The sequence below is a fragment of the Mus musculus genome, chromosome 9 (genome assembly GCF_000001635.26).
Source record: "Mus musculus strain C57BL/6J chromosome 9, GRCm38.p6 C57BL/6J".
In the NCBI taxonomy this organism is placed as follows: Eukaryota; Metazoa; Chordata; class Mammalia; order Rodentia; family Muridae; genus Mus; species Mus musculus.
In genome coordinates, this window is record NC_000075.6 from 76,766,026 (window position 1) to 76,786,121 (window position 20,096).

General features: G+C 39.0%; 1 long non-coding RNA gene across 2 annotated transcripts in view; it reads left to right on the top strand.

Moving 5' to 3' along the window:
* The window catches only part of Gm34158, a 30,093-nt gene extending 11,264 nt beyond the window's left edge, over window positions 1-18,829 (top strand). The window contains exon 3 of one of the 2 annotated variants that reach the window (XR_870928.1): window positions 18,785-18,829. This is a non-coding gene — a long non-coding RNA (predicted gene, 34158). Of the gene's footprint in view, window positions 1-18,217; window positions 18,260-18,784 lie in introns of those variants that run through there. The other variant, XR_379636.2, reaches the window with a different exon arrangement.
* The last annotated feature ends 1,267 nt before the right edge of the window (window positions 18,830-20,096 follow it).

Genomic DNA, 20,096 nt, shown 5'->3' on the forward strand with positions numbered 1-20,096 from the left:
AAGAGAAACACAATGTTGAAAGTCCACCAAACAAACACCAGCTTAGGTATCTCATAAGGCCCCTGGGTACTCACCTTTCCCCTATTGGTTATGTATAAATGCCTATCCCTCTGCCTTCCTTCTGTTTCTCCTTTCAGAGTCTTGTGGGCACAAGAAGTGGCCATGTCAGAGAGCATGCCCTCAGTTTATCTGCCTACCCATGTTCTTCTTGTTCTCTTTCACTCAGGTGTTTTAGGTTTCATCACAAAATGTGACAGCATGGGACATATACTTTAAAGGCTGGTAGCTGGCTCTGGCATCCTGTTTTATGTTAATAGTCACAGAGCTTAAGTTCGAAAGGGCATGGGACATAGCCAACAGCTCAGATTGATAGTAACTGAAAGCCCTTGACACTTCGAATAGTGTCCCCAAAGTGTACCTCAAATATATCAGGCAGTTCTGTATATTTATGACTGATATGCACTAAAATTAACAACAGCCCCCCCCCAAAGTGTTGTTATCATTTGTATGTAAATCCCAAAATAACCTGTAAGCCCCACCTGCCCACGAATCTCATAATTTCCTGGAATGCTGGGAATTGTAGTTCTTGGAAAATTACAAAACTTCATGGAAAAGTATAGTGGACTATAAGTTTGTCCATAGAAATCCGTGTAACATATTCTTGTAAAACATGGCACTGTACCATTAAAGAAGAGGAAGGTCTGCTCAATACTCTTGTTGTTAATATTTTAGTTTATTTGAGAATTTCATGAGTATATGCATTTGCCTTATTTCCACATATCTCATCTCTGCTTTCCAATCCTCTTGTGTTTACCCCACTGTGTTTTAAAATTCATGTGCTCTTTTATAATTTTCTCTCTCTCTCTCTCTCTCTCTCTCTCTCTCTCTCTCTCTCTCTCTCTCTCTCTGTGTGTGTGTGTGTGTGTGTGTGTAGTGCTAACTACTTAGGACTGGGGTCTCATCCCTGAACAAATCTACCTCCCAGCCCTTACTGCCTATGGCTCTTCATATAATGGTGGGACCTTGACAAATTTTCATTCTCTTGAGGGGTGAGGTGAGGGGATGCCAACTAGACTGACATTTGCAGGTAGGTCTTAGGCAGGCATCCGTATTGTTGAAGAGTTCATGGGTGGGAGAAGAGAGGTTGTCAGCCCATTCCTTACATTTTCCTCTGGGTCATACTCCATCAAGGTCTCTTCTGGTCCAACAGGTCTGGTGTATATGATCAGCAGCAAGTTCCTTGCCATTTCTACTATTCTTTCCTTGCTAGCTTTATTTGGGCTGCTGGCAGGAAGTCTTTGAGAGAGGGCTTCCAGCTGGGCTCTAATTCACAGTTTTCTTGTCTGCTTTCTTTTCTCTTGATGCTGTGAGAAAATGCCTAAGAGAATAGAAACAGGAGTTATTTTGAGAAGGGATATGGTCCATTCTGACAGGAAGGACTGGTGGCTGGAAAGGCAGACAGTTGATCACACTGTATCCACAGTTACACAGAAAGAGCTAAACAACCACTTTACAATATCCTTATCATCTCAACATATAGATCAAAATGTACAGAGCCAATCACATTAAAAGGAAAATACTAGATAAAAGTGGGGCTAGAGAGATGGTTCAGGAGGTAAAGCACTTGCTGCATGACCAGGAGTTTAGCTCTGCAATAGTGGACTGAAAATCTCTCACATTCTAAGCGGCTGGAACTTTTGCTGCACCTCGCAGCCAGAATTAATAGTACACATGGAGGTCACTCTGAAACTTCACTCTGTACTCAGCCTGTTTAACTTCCTGTTAAGAGAACAATGGAACCATCAGCCTTACTTGCCTTGGATTTCTCAAGTAATCAATGTTTATAACTCAAACTAAGGCATAGCCATAAATTTACTCATTCATGCCCCATCTAAGAGTTATTGTGATTATCATTTTCAACCTGTTTTTAGCTTCATTTGTTGTACAGAAAGCTAATTTCATGTAATTCCATTTGTCAACTTTAATGCTATTTCTTGCATGAGTATGATTCTACTTATGTCTCCAGTTTCTTTTCCTATTTTCTGTTTGACTTAAATGATCTTTATTTCTTCAGCAATTTTGAAGTATGACTTTACTGAGTATAACATTCTTACAGTTATTTCCTCTCACACCCGCCGTGAAGTGAATCCACTTAGGAATGAATCCAAGTCATGCTGAAACCTGTGAACCACCTGGAGGCTGCCTACAATTAGAACCTCAGGGCTCAGGTGACCTGACGAGGTGCATCTTAGCGAACTCTGATCCCACTTATACCAAAGCACTTGGCCTGCACTGCCCTATGGCAACTTCTGGTGCTAAAAGCTGGTCCTGTGGTGATCTTTGGTGTTGTCAGAGCTAGAATCCTGTCTATGATATTCAGTGTGAGGAAATATGACTGTGATCTTAGGATCCCCTGTTTTAGCCTTGTCATGTGATAGGTTACTGTTCTTGGTTGTCAAATTGGGTACATCTGGGAATAACTAAGACCCAAAAATGGAGGGCACACATATGAGGGATGGCTGCTTAATTTGAAGTAGAAGGATCTACTTCTAATTCAGAATCTTTGAGGGAGTAATGCACATCTTTAACCCAGATCTAATCTAGGCCACCACACCTTCTGCTGAAAGCCTATATAAGGACATGGAAGACAGAAGCTTTTGGTCTGTCTGCTTGCCCTTCCTTGCCTTGCTAGCAAGTCTTTTCCTTCACTGACATTAGCACTTCATGATTCCAGCATATACTGAAACTGAGATGGACTGAGTGGCAGCTGGATTCTCAGACTTTCTGTTCATGCTCAGCCATTGTTGGCTTAGCTGAGCCATAGCATGTAAGCCATTCTAACAAATCCCCCTTCTACACATATATAAAGAGATTTATTCTATAAGTTCTGTTACTTTAGAGAACCCTAACTAATACAGATTTGGCTACCAGAAGTGGTTCTACAACAACAGAACTGTAAGTATAAATCCTTTAGGTATCTGGAATCATTTCCAATTTGCCAACACCTACAGTTACCAAAGACTCTCCAGTTATTGAAGCCTTTCCTGGGATCTTGGAGAGTACTGAAAAATATGCTGTGAATTATACTACAGTTTAAGGGGATTAATGCATTTAATTATCCTAATTCACTAGTTGTGTGCAGCAACAGACATTTTGACTCTGTCTATAAAACTTTTGATGGCTTGCAGGAAAATAAGGAAAATGCTGCTGCTGTTTGGTGGCTCTTAGCATCTCTAGATAAATTGACAAAAAATAGGAATGAACTATATGACAAAATTGACCAAATTCTAACATTTCAGAATACAGTGAAGGACAATATTGAGGTTAGTGATAAAATCGAATGGCCCTAAATATGCATAAACAGTCTAAATATTTCTAAGTGTGCCCTAGAAGAGAATTTTCTTTCCAAAATCCACAGATTTCAAGTTGTGAAAAATCAAACTTAAGCCCTCTATAAAGTTGGCTCAATTACAGTAAAAATTCAAGACTTATCCCCAGAATATGTCTCAAATCTCAGCCTCAGAGTGTTTGTTGGTGGTTAAAGTAAGTGCATTAATTGGTAAAGAATGGAATCCTGTAATTTGGGATGGGGATTTGTGGGAGCACCCTATTGACACTAAAAAACCCTCAGATTCTCAAGGGTTTAATCTCACCCTGAGGAAGTGGTACCTTTAGCCTCACCCCTTGAAACAATGCCTCTTTGTCACCTTTGATTGGGGAAATTAATCCTTCATTGTCTGCTAATCCAGCAGTTACTTCCTCTGAGTAAAATATCAGGAAAGACAATACTGATGTCCCTCAGGGCCCACCAGTAGTTGCATTAAGGCAAAGCCAGGCCCCTAAACGGAAGGTAGAAAATGTAGTCCATGAGGGGGGTGTACTACACTACTAAAGAGCACAATGAGTTTGTCAGTTTTTTCACTCAAAAGTCTGAGAATATGTGTGAGAATGAATTTTAAGGGTGTGAAGTAATGGTGAGAGGAACATAAACTGAGTCAAGCTGAGTTTATTGGTGTGGGCCCTCTGAGGGGTGATTCTAGGTTTATTTTTAAAGCTTCCAGTTAAAGAAAATGTTGAAAGCTGATTTGTATGGTTGAAGCATTTGTTAAAAGGTAGCTTACTGAAAGGGAGTTGGAGATGCCTGATCTCTCTTGACATAGTGTTGATGAAAGTTTTTTTTCTTTTTTTCTTTTTTTTTTTTTTAAGGTTCAGGGAAATTGCAATGCTAGAGTGTGTATGTTGTGGAAAAACTTATTCTTCAACAATGGAAATAACCAGAAGACATACCATTCACTAATTATATAAGAAGCTAAATGGTGAGAGGGGCACCAGCACACTTGAAGAATTTTGTTGTTGCCTGTTTCCTGTGCCAGCCCTTAGCACTGGAGATGCTACTCCTTGGTTGGATGAATTAAATGCAGTGGGTTTCATTGGACCCCAAGGTAGCAGGGGTCAAGTGGCAGCACTGAACCATCAAAGGCAAGGTGCTCATACTTATCATAATGGACTTACATAAAGCAGTGTTTATAATGGCCTAACCTATAATGGTCAGAACTGGCAAAATGAATTTCATGGTGGCATGACTCCTATGGACCTTTGGTAGTGGCTAATCAATCATGGTGTTTCCAGGCACAAAATAGGTAAGAAGCCTACTACATTTGTTTCATCTATCTAAGCAGAAAGATTCTTCAACAAATGAGAGAAGGGCTACCTGAATCATTTCAAAAATGAATCTCATTTTGAATGTAGGAACAGCCAGTTTCCTCTGAAGAAAGGATCTTATTAAAATACCTAAAATGGTTACCTTTAGACTTTCTGCAGTCCTTCCTCAGTGGAACCTATGAGCCTTTACACTGGAAGAAGGGAAACAATCAGACTTTCCAGGGTCTTTTGGATACTGGTTCTTAATTAATGCCAATTACAGGAGACTCCAAGAAACATTGTGGTCCCCCAGTTAAAGTAGGGGTTTATGGTTGTCAGGTGACCAATTGGGTTTTGGCAGAAGTCTGACGCACAGTAAGTCCAGTGGGTATCTGAACTTATCTGTGTGGGTTCCCAAGCCAGAGGAGGGACAGTTGAGCACTGTGGCCCCTACCTGAAACATCTCTCAGAGAACACAGCAGGAGTGGGCTGTTCCCTATCCAAATCAGGCTTGAGCCTACTCAACTCCATAGAGACAAAGGCCCTATCATGATAAAGCCAGGAAAACTTCTGTTTCCCCACAAATCACGTAATCAGTAGCCTGCTAATCTAGCTGATCCACTTAAAAGGTCCCTGCCCCTGCTCCAGCACTTCCTCCTTTGTCCTTTTTCCTCCCTGTCCCCAATGACTCAAGCTATATAAGCTAGCCCCACTATTTAAATAACTGAACTGTCCTCTGACACAGTATTCCGAAATTGTTGATACCCAGTGCACTCATGTCACTGGGGTTCTGCTCTCCATCACTCTGCATCCTGAGACTGTTGATGTGCAAAGGGCAATCAGGGATAGTGGACCCTTGCCGCAGACCCTCTGGGTCCCTTTGTCTGCATAGAACGGGTCTCTGGTCACAGGTGGGCAAAGAGTCAGCGAATGACAGACAGACCAACACGCGAGATTGTGTAGAATCTGAATGTAATTTTTCAAATTGAGCACCAAACTTTTTATACAGAAGAAATTGGGGAAGTTAGGTGACACATCGGCAAGGTACAAATGAGGTTACCGGGTGCTTAATGACTCTTATACAAAACAGAGGAATGTAAACACAAAGACTGGCAGGAATTGGGCAATAAAACAACTGAAACAAAGTCAGCCCTATCTAAGGTCAGCTATAATCTTAGAAGCCAGGTGTGGGGTCTTTACACTCCTAGGGCAAGGGCTTTCACTCCCAAGTCATGGTTCTAATTAGGGAGTTCTGCTCTAGCTAACCATCTCATGAATAATGCAATACTCTAAAACCACAGCCCAATCTACTTCATAAACCATTGTAAATTCCTGTATATGGGAGCAACTTGGCTTTTATTTTAAGTGATAGTGTAATACCAGAGGCAATTCTGAATGTCACTGAATAGGCAACATTCTTACTAAATTCTAAGCCCATGGTCAGCTCAAGGACTTTCTAGGACGTTGGAATACTGGCAAAGGCTTAGCTATGTCAGAATTCAATCTTAAAAGGCACTTATAATAAAATAATACTAAAAGAGAGCACATGGATCCATACACCAGACTAACATGGGGATAGGGTATGAGTATACAGGTTATGAGAATGTCAAAGCTCCAGGAGGTGAGTTTCCGTGAAACTCTTTGCCTCGTGAGTGCTTCCAGGCCTCTCGGCCTGCCAAGCAGACTTCACTGGTGTGTGCGTGGCCAACCGTCAATCTTGTGGTTATTTCTACAGTTCCAGAATGTATAATTGGGATAGACAGCCTAAAAAGTTGGCAGAATTCACCCACTGGTTCCTGAATTGTGGAATGGGGACTATTATTGCTGGGAAGGCTAAATAGAAGTCCTTAAAGTTGCTTCTGTCCAGGAAAATAGTGAACTAAAACCCTTATTGCATCCCTGGAACTTCAGAAATTAGTACTACAATTAAGATAGATGCCAAAATGGTGGTTTCTACCACATATCCGTTTAACTCTCCTATCTGGCCAGTGCAGGAGACAGATGAATCATGGAGAATGATAGTTGGCTATCAAAAATTCATTCAAATAGTGACTCTGATTGCAGCTCTCATCTAGATATGGATTAATACATCTCCTGGTATGTGGTGTACAGCTATCGATCTAGCAAATACATTTTTTTCTCAGTACCTCTCCATAGGGTACACTACAAGAAATTTGCTTTCAGTTGGCAAGGCCAGCAGTACACCTTTACAGCTTTTCTTCCAGGATATATTAACTCCCTAGCACTGTGTCATAACCTAAGTAGAAGGGATTTTGATCATCTGTCTCTTCCTCAAAATATCACATTGGTGCATTATAGTGTCACATTATGCTGATTGGATCATGTGAGCAGAAGTTAGCAACCACTCTGAACTCATTGGTAACACATACACACATCAGAGGATGGGACATAAACCTAACCATAATACAAGGGCCTTCTACCTCAGTGCAGTTCTTAAGTGTGGGCATACAGCAATATTCCTTCCAAGGTGAAGAATCTTACTGCACCTGTCCCTCCTACCACGAAGAAAAAAGCATAGCATGTAGTGGGTCATTTCAGGTTTTGAAGGCATCACATTCCTTACTTGGGTATGTTCCTCTGCCCCATATGCAAAGTGACTTTGAGAGCTTGTTTGGAGGTTCTAGCAGAGGAGCACAGCTACTCATATACCATGACCCAAGACTGGTCCTCCTCTATTCAAGGAAGGTCATCCTTTTTGACTGAGCATGCAGCTCTAGGAGGGATACAATGGACCAGTAAGGGAGGAAGAGGATATCCACCTAACCAGCCAGATCAGACAAATCAACCCTGTCAATCAATGGAGTGACAGATGTTATAACCTTATTGTCCTCAAATCTCAAAGTGACATTGAAAGCTGCTGGCTTTGTATGAGGGATGGAACAAAAGACTTCAAGTTCAGGCTGCTGTGCAAGCTGCTCTACCTGTTGTCTACTTGGACAATATGATCTAGTAGACCCAATGTTTCTTGAGGTGTCCATGGCAGATAGGGATGATGTTTGGAGCCATTGGCAGGCCTCTATGGGTGGATCACAGATCTTTGGAATTTTGGAACAAAAATCTACAATCATCTGAAGACAATTATTCTTCCTTTGAAAGATGGTGCTTGGTCTGCTATTGGGCCTTAGTGAAAACCAAACATTTGACAATGGGCCACCAAGTTACCATGTGACCTGAACTGCCCATTATGAGGTGGGTATTATCTGACCCAAAATGTCATAAAGTAGGACATGCACAGCAGCAATAGGCCCCTGAAGGCACAAGCAAGTCACATGAAGAAGTTGCCCAAATGTCAAGTCTTTCTATGTGTTTCTTTTTAATTCATGTATCTTTGATGTAAGTCTTTTGAGAGGTATTTATACATACTAGATGAATGCCTTTATCAAATACATGGCTTAAAATTAAGTAGATTTTTACATAACAATGTGTACTTTATTAAAGTCTACCATTCATTGAAAAATTTATCACTATCTTCAAATCTTTTCCAAAGCTTGATAAAAATATTAAAGAGGAAAGCCCAAAGTCACTTGAGAACATTATAATAAGTGCAGGCATGTTTTTTAAGAACAGAAAAAAATGATTTCTCTATGCTAATCAAAATCTGGGAAAGATATGTGACTTGGGAAACAGAAATAATGACAAAGACTACAGTGTGAAAGGAAACAGAAAAAATGGCAAAGATTACAGTGTGAAAGGAAAAAGAAATATTTGATATATTAAACATAGTTATTTTCAGTTGTTTTGTCTCTGAAAGGTTTTACAAATTTATTTGTAAGAGAGAAACAAATATTATGGTTTATAGTAGAAAGACATCTTGGATTATACTGTAGTCTAAATTCAAAAAAATCTTAATAAAACATAGTTAAAACAAGAATGCCATTTTTCTTGGATCAGAAACACTTGGGTCATCTTGGTTTTATCTTGGGGATAACTTGTGTGAAATGCCTCCAACCCTGTGGCTGGCCCATTGGTATTCTCCCACTGAGCTTGGGGTTTACGGTGTTTGTGAAGTTTATTTTACATTTGTCACCTAAATCTATTCTTTCAACATCCATGATTGTTATTATATTTTTCAAAAAATGAAAAAATAAGTCCTGAAGCTTAGAGATGAGTCAAATTTTGTCAGGTAAAACAGACAGTAAACAGGACAGGGCCGTGGAAAAGCCAGAGCGTTTGGGTTTAAATGCTGATACTTTTACACTGATCAGAGTTAACATACCTTGAAATCAGCTGTTTCCTCAGTGAAGCATGTCACTGCTATGCAATGACTGCAAAGGTGCTGCATTTATTAAGTTATCAGATGCCTGACGTCCTATCCCATTTCCAAGTTGCTAAAATTGCTACAGAACAATACACAGGAAATATTAAGAACAGTTTCATTTTTCCTCTATTAAAATCTTGCAGAGATGTTTCTAATTTTTATATATTTTTATTTGCTCTGAGAACATATTATTAATTCCACCATTTAGAAGGTTTGGGTTAATAGTATTCATTTTTGTGATTAAATAACAGGATTCATGAAAATACACCATAGCATGATAAATTGTTAGCTTAAATAGCTTACAAGGAAAATGAGAGATTAACAGTATGAACTTATTATCTGGTGTTGCATTAGGTTTTGAGTGAGAATATCTTTATGAGCGGCTGAATTTTACCGCAACTTTAACTAGACAATGTCTGTTTCCCCCAAATTTTCCATGTCATTGAAGATATCACAAAAGGTACAATACATCAGAAATTTACAATTTGAAACTCATTTTGCTTAGCTGGTAAGAATTTTTTAATTTTATGAGGTTCACACAGAATATAAAACTCAACTCCCTTTTAAAAAATTTTTGTTATTTTTCAAGTCCTTTTAAATAACAGTGGTACCGATCGGCTTTTGAACCGTGAGAACTTGAATACATTCCCTTCTCTACTTTCCCATTAGATTTTTCTTGACTTAGTCACAAAACTTACATATTGATCTTGGTTTATAACAAAGTGTAATGTTTTCTTGATTTTAGCATTTGTAGAAAAGTCTTTATAGTGGAAAACAAAAGTCCCAAACAATCCAGATTTTAAATTTATTCCAGAATGTGTATTAAGTTGAATGGCACTAAACATTTCTTTAGCATTTCATAATAATTCCAAATTTAAAACTATCAGGATGTTGTGCTATATCGCATGGGAAATGAAGTGGAAATACTGGAGGTTTAGGGTTGGTAACGACTGCTCAGACATTTCTCTTCCTGGAACATACGGGAGTGCTAATTATGGTGGGCACCTGGACTCCAACAGCTGTGTTCTGCCCATCTTCCACATCTTCTGCCACGTGTTATTTCTTTTACTTTTCAACAAAGTATATTCTTTCTAAAATTTGTTCATTTTATGTCCCACTGCACTCTCCCCTTCTCTTCTTCCAGTCCTCCCCCACCCCTACCTCTTCTCCATAGTTGAGAATGGGCCCTTGAGGTATGATAGAGTTTCCATTGGGTATATGCCCAGGAGTGGTATGGCTGAGTCTTGAGGTAGATCAATTCACAATTTTCTGAGAATCCAACAAATTGATTTCCAGAGTGGTTGTACTAGTTTGCACCCTCACCAGCAATGCAGGAGTGTTCTCCTTGCTCCACATCCTTACCAGCATGTGCTGTCACTTGAGTGTTTGATTTTAGCCGTTCTGACAAGTGTAAGATAGAATCTCAGAGTCATTTTATTTTGCATTTCTCTAATGGGTAAAGATGTTGAAAATTTCTGTAATTTCTCAGCCATTAGAAAATCCTTTCTCAATAATTCTCTGTTTAGATCTGTACCCCATTTTTTAATTGGAATATTTGGTTTGTTGATGTCTAGTTTCTTGCGTTCTTTATATATTTTGAATATCAGCCCTCTGTCAGATGTGGGGTTCGTGAAGACCTTTTCCCATTCTGTAGGATGCCATTTTATTCTTTGAATGCTATCCTTTGCTTACAGAAGTTTTTCAGCTCTCACAAAATGAGACCCTTTCATAAGATCTCATTTATTAGTTGTTGATTTTAGTGCCTTTGCAATTGGTTTTCTGGTCAGGAAGCTGGCCCTGTGCCAATGCACTCACCACCCCCCACCCCCACTTTTCTTCTATTAGGTTTAGTGTATCTGATTTTATGTTGAGGTCTTTGAACCACTTGGACTTGAGGTTTGTGCACGCTGATGAATATGAAACTATTTGCATTCTTCTACATGCAGACTTCTTATTAGATCTCTATCATTTATTGAATATGCTTTCTCTTTTCCACTGTATAAATTTGGCTTCTCTGTCAAAAATCAAGTGTCTATAGTGTGTGACTTTACTTCTGAATGTTTGATTTGATTCCATTGATCATATGGCAATACTGTGATGTTTTTATTACAATTGCCCTGCACAATTCAAATATAGTTTGAAATCAGAGATAGTAATACCTCCAGAACTTCTTTTATTATATTATTGTACAGGATTCTTTAGCCATCCTGTTTTGTTCTGTTTTTTTAGTTGTATTTCCATATGAAGTTGAAGATTGTTCTTGAAAGAAGTTGAAGAAGATCTCAGAAGATGGAAAGATCTCCCATGCTCATGGATTGGCAGGATTAATTTAGTAAAAATGGCTATCCTGCCGAAAGCAATCTACAGATTCAATGCAATCCCCATCAAAATTCCAACTCAATTCTTCACTAAGATAGAAAGGGCAATTTGCACATTCATCTGGAATAATAAAAAACCTAGGATAGCAAAAACTCTTCTCAACAATAAAAGAACCTCTGGTGGAATCACCATGCCTGACATTAAGCTGTACTACAGAGTAATTGTGATAAAAACTGCATGGTACTGATACAGTGACAGACATGTAGATCAATGGAATAGAATTGAAGACCCAGAAATGAATCCACACAATTATGGTCACTTGATCTTTGACAAGGGAGCTTAAAGCATCCAGTGGAAAAAAAGACTGCATTTTCAACAAATGGTGCTGGCACAATTGGCAGTTATCATGTAGAAGAATGTGAATTGGTCCATTCTTATCTCCTTGCACAAAGCTCAAGTCTAAGTGGATCAAAGACCTCCACAAAAAACCAGAGACACTGAAATTAATAGAGGAGAAAGTGGGGGAAAGCCTCGAAGATATGGGCACAGGGGAAAAATTCCTAAACAGAACAGCAATGGCTTGTGCTGTAAGATCAAGAAAGGACAAATGGGACCTCATAAAATTGCAAAGCTACTGTAAGGCAAAGGACATTGTCAATAAGACAAAAAGGTCACCAACAGATTGTGAAAAGGATTTTTACCAATCCTAAAGCTGATAGGGGACTAATATCCAATATATATACAAAGAGTTCAAGAATCTGGACTCCAGAAATTCAAATAACCCCATTGAAAATAGGGTACAGAGCTAAAGAAAGAATTCTCAACTGAGGAATACTGAATGGTTGAGAAGCACCTGAAAAACTATTCAACATCCTTAATCACCAGGGAAATGCAAATCAAAGCAACCTTGAGATTGCACCTCACACTAGTCAGAGTGGCTAGGTTCAAAAATTCAGGTGACAGCAGATGCTGGCAAGGATGTGGAGAAAGAGGAACACTCCTCCATTGCTGGTAGGATTGCAAGCTTGTACAACCATTCTGGAAGTCAGTCTGGAGGTTCCTCAGAAAATTGGACATAATACTCCCAGAAGATCCAGCAATACCTCTCCTGGGCATATACCCAGAAGAAATTCCAACTGGTAATAAGAACACATGCTCCACTATGTTCATAGAAGCCTTATTTATAATAGCCAGAAGCTGGAAAGAATCCAGATGTCCCTCAACAGAAGAATGGATATGGAAAATGTGGTACATTTACACAATGGAGTACTACTCAGCTACTAAAAACAATGAATTTATGAAATTCTTGGGCAAATGGATGTATCTGGAGGATATCATCCTGAGTGAGGTAACCCAATCACAAAAGAAGTCATTAGATATGTACTCACTGACAAGTGGATATTAGCCCAGAAACATAGAACCCCCCAGATACAATTTGCAAAACACAAGAAAATCATGAAGAGGGAAGACCAATGGGTGGATACTTTGTCCCTCCTTAGAATAGTGAACAAAATGCCCATGGAAGGAGTTACAGAGACAAAGTTTGGAACTAAGATGAAAGGGTGGACTATCCAGAGACTACCCTACCCAGGGATCTATCCCATAATCAGCCACCAAACCCAGACACTATTGCATATGCCAGCAAGATTTTGATTAAGGGACCCTTGTATGATGCTATGTCAGTGTCTGGCAAATACAGAAGTGAATGCTCACAGTTATCTATAAGATGGAACACAGGGCCCCCAATGGAGAAGCTAGAGAAAGCACCCAAGGAGCTGAAGGGCTCTTCAACCCTATAGGTGGAACAACAATATGGACTAACCAGTACCCCCAGAGCTTGTTTCTCTAGCTGCATATGTAGCAGAAGATGCCCTAGTTGGCCATCACTGGGAAGAGAGGCCCCTTGGTCTTGCAAACTTTATATGCCCCATTACAGGGGAATGCCAGGGCCAAGAATCGGGAGTGGGTGGATAGGAGAGCAGGGTGGGGGGAGGGTATAGGGAACTTTTGGGAAAGCATTTGAAATTTGAAATGTATATAAAAGAAAAGAAAAAAAAGATTGTTCTTTTCAATTTTTTTATTTAAAAATTTTATTTATTTCTTCTTTTTTGTTTAAACTCCAGATTTTATTCCTCTCCCAGTTGATCCTCTGACTGTTCCACATCCCAAACGACCTCCCTGCCCCCTGTTTCCACAAGGATACCCCTCCCAACCTCAACAGACCTTTAAACAACCTGGGGCCTCCTGCCTTTAAACCCACACCCAGCAGTCCTCTGCTGTATATCTGTTGGGGGGCCTCATATCAGCTGGTGTATGCTGCCTGGTTGGTGGTCCAGTGTCTGAGAGATTTCGGGGTTTCAGGTAAATTGAGACTGCTGGTTCTCCTACAGGGTTGCCTCCTCCTTAGCTTCTTTCAGCTTTTCCCTAATTTAACCACAGGGCTCAGCAGCTTCTATCCATTGGTAGGGTGCAAAAATCTGCATCTGACTCTTTCAGCTGCTTGTTGGGTCTTTCTGAGGGCAGTCATGATAGGTCCCTTTTTGTGAGCACTCCATAACCTCAGTAATACTGTCAGGCCTTGTGGCCTCCCCTTGAGCTGGATCCCACTTTGGGCCTGTTGCTGGACCCCCTCAGGCTCTTCTCCATTTCCATGCCTGCAGTTTGGAACAATTATAGGTCAGAGGAGTGACTGTGGGATGGCAACCACCTCCCTCATATGATGCCCTGTCTCTCTGCTGGAGGTGGACTTTACTAGTTACCTCTCCTTCCTGTTGGGCAATTCTTTCTAAGGTTCCTCACTTTGAGTCCTGAGAGTCTCTCACCTCCCAGGTATCTGGTACATTTTGGATGGTTCCCCAAAACCTCCTACCTCCTGAGGTTGCATGTTTCCATTCTTTCTGTTGGCTTTCAGGACTGTAAAGAATCATGTTGGAATTTTGATGGAGATAAAATGGAATCAGTAGGTTGTTTTCTGTACGATAACCATTTTTCATTTTTCTTACATTAGTCCTACCTATCCATGAGCATGGGAGATCTTTTCATCTTTTGATATCTTCAACTGTTTTTTTTTTCTGTTCTTTTTCAAGACTTGAAGTTCTTGTCATACAGGTCTTTGCCTTGCTAAGATATTTTACATTATTTGTGGCTGTTGTGAAGTGTGTTGTTTCCATGATATCTTTCTCAGCCCACTTATATTTGTATAAAGAAGAGCTACTGATTCTTTTTAGTTAATTTTGTATCCAGACACTTTACTGAAGGTGTTTATCAGCTGTGGATGTTGCTTGTGTATACTCTTTTATCATCTGTGAATATTGATACTTTGACTTCTTCCTTTACTCTGCCACTCTCCTTCCCCTGCCTGAGGCTATGGTTCAGTGCTGTTCCATTTACCTGGCATGCATGAGACTCTGGTTTTCAATCCTTAATATGCAACCTTTCAAATTCTAAGACATTTTCACACAGACATTATGAAAAACAAATTAATTACATTGTTAGATTTTGTCTAGAATTTTGTTGTCTTTTAAAAATTTTCTTTTCACATAAATAACAAAAATATCAGTTTTTTTATAACTATATGGGCAATATACCTATATCACTTCCTAACACTCAAACTTTTCTCTACCCATCTTCTCAAATCTATGATGTCTTCTTTAATTATTATTGGTGTATACATGCACATATCCGTATGTATGTATGCATGCATGTATGTATGTATGTATGTATGTCTATATAACCTATTGAGTACATTTATTACTCATTGCATGTGCATGTATCCACAGATAACTACTTAGGATTGGATGTTCTATATAGGAGCTCATTTTAGTAGAAAATTTATAGATCTTTGAAAAAAATTTAAAATTTCAGTATATATATATATATATATATATATATATATATATATACACACACGTGTGTGTGTGTGTGTGTGTGATGGTATATGTATAGAGAGGAAAACTTTCAATATTCACTTCTTTCTTCCCTTTGTGTGTCTCTTTGGGATTGAACTCAAATGTCAGGACTGATGGCAAGCATCTTTTCCCGATGAGCTATCTTACAGGTTCTATAGTCATTTGTTCTGGATCTTTTCCCGATGAGCTATCTTACAGGTTCTATAGTCATTTCTTCTGGATGTTAATGACTTCAGTTTGCTTACTATTGCTATGATTAACACCATAACAAAAAAGGATGATGAGGAAAGATTTTATTTCATTCACAGATTATCTAGTTCATTACTGAGGGAAGCTAAGGCAGAAATTCAAGGCAGGAACCTAAATGAAGGAACTGAAGCAGAGGCCATGAAGACCTCCTCTTTACTGGTTTGCTTTGCGTGGCTTGCTCAGTTGTGTACTTCATTCAATCTAGGACCATTGTTCTAGGGGTGGCACAGCACACAGTGGGCTGGTCTCTCTTGCATCAATAATTAATCAAGGAAATGTCCTCACATACTCACCTCCAGCCAAATTAAGGCAATTCCCAAGCTGAGGTTCCTTTTCCCCACATGATTCTGGTTTCTGTCAAGCTGACAAAACTATCCATCAAAATTAAGCATTTATTCTTTTTAAAGCTATTTTAATTTTGACTCTCCTTAAAAGTCTAACAAAAAAAGGAAAGAAAGACAAACCAATCAACCAAACAACAAACAAAACCAAGCTGCATACACTAGAAGCGTAACTGATTCATTTTAATGTCATAGCCTTATTTGGGCAAAAGAAAAGTCACCATGATTTTTATGTTATTCAATCAAAGAAAGCAACTGAGTGAGTAATACTAATTAAAATTTCAAATATTCTATTAGAGCTTTAAAAATTCAACAAAAACATGGGGTCCAAAGGCAAGGAGCATTTCATTATATAATGAAAACAGGGTTTAAGCAGTAGAGTAAATTCACGGAGGTACATAGATCTGATTGTCAAAATTAAGGAAGATTTCAGGCTTCTTAATGTGTTTTTCTTCCAATTGCAGCAAGCCTCATATCACATAAAAATCAACTCTATTATGAAATACAAATACAATCGAAATGTCTGACTATCCTTTAATATATCACTATAACCGTACAGAATAGTGAGTAAAAGCACTTCTGTTTAATGTAGCTTGTTACTATAAGTAGCCATACTTAACCGCACAAGATACTGAACACTACAAGTTACAGATACAAACACATACACAGCATTAACTCTGGTTGCTAACAATAGCGACATCATACAAAAGTATAAGATGGCTTTCCTGAAGATAAAGAAGAAAGGGGTGAAGCATGCAATAGCGCTATAGTTCAAGGAAGAAGTTTAGCTGTGTGCTCTCAGTGGGGAGAACTTGCCAGGAAAGAAAGGCAAGCATCAAATGATGAAAAGGGTTTCTTTGTTTCAGCATGTGTTGACCTTTGTATTCAGAACCAAAGGAAGCTGCACAGAGATTTCAATGACAAATGTTTCAGGCCTCATTTCAAAATCCCACTGAAAATATTATCAGGGTTGGGATGTCTTGATATGCTTTGTCGCATCTCTTGGCTAAGAAAAGTCTCTAATGATTGCTTACTTGACGTATATCAGGCATATTATGCAACATATGTTTAGCAGTAATAACAAAAGCCATGCAAGCATCTTCATTTATTCCAGTAATCATGTTGATTGAGTGTCATTTTCTCAGCATTATCAATTAGCTATTCATTCTGTTTTCAGCGATTCATTTACAAGATCACTTCAAGAGATTTCACAGTAGTGAACAAAAATATTCTTGTTCAGAATTAGTTGGAAAAAATAGCTGTTGAAAATTTGGAAGTTGAGGGAGCCATATTAGTGAAGAAAAGTTTGCTTCTGCATGCTCATTTGATGCTAGTGGGTGTTCAGAATGGAGTTGTTTCTTATTTTCAAATGCTCTATGTGGGGACATAGGTAATAATTATGGTCCACTGGAGACTGGCTACAGACATTTGGTTGTTCATTGCAAGGAACAATAAGAGTGACAGTGAACTGAGTTAATGAAACTTCCCTAAAAGAACAACTGGATATTTCTTTCAGTTTATAAAGATTACATGCTAAATGCTATAGGATGTTGTCATTAACAGACACTTGCTCTATGATAGACTATGCCACATTCATAAGACTTTGTGTCTTCTTTTCCCTAAAACCAAAAAAAAAAATGGTGTTCAGATTCTCTAACTCAAATAATTAATATCTTTCTATAAGAAGGAGATGATGTTTATTTCTTATCATTTTAAATCTCCATTTAAGCTAATTCTGAGGATAGATTTTTTTTAATTCAGTTAAAAGGTTGTATAGAATTTTAGCTTTACTCCTAATACTTGAAAGCATCCTGATATCTGCACATGATGGTACATTTCACAGAGCTTAAATTAATAACAGTCTAGGAGCACTTCCTTGTTAACTTAGTTGAGCTCCATGTCCCTGGAAAAGTTACAATAGGACTGCAAAGTTGAGACATATGTCTTTAAGAAATTAATTACAGCTGCACAGACAACATCCTAAAGCATGTTCTTTGTGCACATCAATGGTGTTCTTTATGATATACTTATCCATATATGCCTGTGGCAGACATTTACCATATTCAACCATCACTTTTCTACTCTCTTCTCCACACCTTTCCAAATCTTTAGTAATTTTCAAGTTGGTTTTTCTAGTTTTGCACACAAGAACCAACAGGGCATGTTTTTTTCATATGTGGATTATTTTGTTTAATGTGATACTGTCTGCTTTGATGAATAGAATAACATCTATTACATCTGAAAAGTGCTCTATTGTTTATACATGCCATTTTTTAAAATCTGTTCACCAATCAGTGAGTACCTGCCCTGGTTTCACATCTCACCTATGGTTAGTGAGTGCTGTGGTGGTAGGAGCACGTATCTAACTCTTCTGAAGAGTTAATTTCCTACCCAAATATAGACAGGCAAGCCATACTGTGAAATATGTGAGCCTGAATTTACAGGGCTCCCCTGAAGTTCTTTGTGTTCTTTTATTTCAGCATAAAGGATTGCACCCGGGACACATTGTCAGAAATAAAGGAAAAGATGGTAAAAGAAAGGAAAGCTATCTCATGAGGGAGAGTGGGAGAGTGAGCGGGGTCAAAGCTCATTTCCAAAAGCATGGGACACGGAAGCTCCTGATCCTTCACTGGACAACTACATAGCACTTGCCTGCCTTGTATCTGCATATTGTGTCCTTTCTTCCCCTCGCACATATGTAGTCCACTTGGTGAATGACTCCAGTTGTGTTATTTACCTTATTTTATATGTTAGTCATGACTCTATAGTCCCTATGTCCTGTATAACACTTTCTTAACTGCTGTGGTGCCAAATATCTTTCTGAGGCACAGGAGATGTTGTGATGGGTTTCTTACTGACACAGGAACCACTCAAAGACAACTGTATTATCAATGTACATCTTACCATTGGTGGCAGCTCACAAAAGCTGGAAACCTAGGCTGTGACTGCACAACCTGCAGGCTGCTCAACAGGTTAGAAGTTGTTTTTTTCCTGCGTGGCTCAGTTGATAGTCTAGACAAGTGAGCTGGTATTTTTTTTTCTTTTAGGTAGTTTGGAGACTCTGCTTTTTCCAGGCTGCAGGGTTCGTCGGTGAGTCGCCACAGTCTTTACTGTTTTTATACTCCTGGGAATTGAGGGGCCTAATGAACCTGGTCAGCTCCAGAGTCTTCCTGAAGCAGTTTTGAGTTGTTTACTTCCTGTCTTAAATAGTTTTTCTGCAGGTCAGAGTGTATCATCTCCTCTTAGAACATCCTGTTGCTTTGCCTCCTTGTAAACACCTTGTCTTAAAATATCCTGTTGTTTTATTTCCTTTAACACACTGTGTCTTAAGAAGTTTGCCTTCAAGATAGAAAGTGTTAACCTCGGGGGAAATTGTTACTCAACAGAGGGGTGATGATCAGTTTATCTTGTTTAAACTTTATCTTGCTCATAAGTAGTACAATCCTTGCCTAAGAAGGACTAAAAACAAGCCTTTTTTTGTATCTTTGGATCATTTGTATCATGAGGATTTCAGTTTAATATTCTTTTTTATTAGATATTTTCTTTATATACATTTCAAATGCTTTCCCGAAAGTTCTCTAAACCCTCACCCACCCCCTGCTCCCCCACCCACCCACTCTCACTTCTTGGCCCTGGCAGTCCCCTGTACTGGGGAATAGAAAGTTTGCAATTATATCTTAGAAGACACAATTTAAAAACTATTAAAACACAAGGTTTAAGCAAAAGTAACATGATCCCAGGAAGGGCAACAGTTAGGGAAGAACCAGCATGATTGTTCCTTGTGGAGTTTTTTTTCTCATATGGTTGTCAAAAAGCCTTTGTGGTTATATATTTATATATTTAAAATGTAGCAGGATCCAAAGGAATGATGTGTAGGAGCAAGCCAATACTGGAATGGAAGAGGAGGAGGAGGATAAGGGGGAGGATGGGAGGGAGGAATAGAAGGAAGAAGGAGAAGGAGGAGGAGAAGGAAAAGAGGAGAAAGAAGAGGAAGAGGAAGATGAAGAAGAAGAAGGAGGAGGACGAGGACAAGGAGGATGAGGAGGAGGGGGAGGGGAAGGGGGGAAGGGAAGGGGAAACAGTGTGACCATACAGTGTCAAAAGAAAAAAATGAAGAGAACCAAAACATAAAGCAAATTTCATCTCTTGACAGGTTTAGAGATTGGAAATTGTGTTGGTTTGTTTTGTCAACTTGACCCAGCCTAGAAGCACCTGAGAAGAAAATTTCAGTTGAGAAGCTATTTACATCCAATGCATGTATGAACACATTTGTGGGGGACTGTGTTGCTGAATGATATAGGAGGGTCCATCCAATTGTGGGCAGCTGAATTCCCTTGGCCAGGTCCTGAACTAAGCATA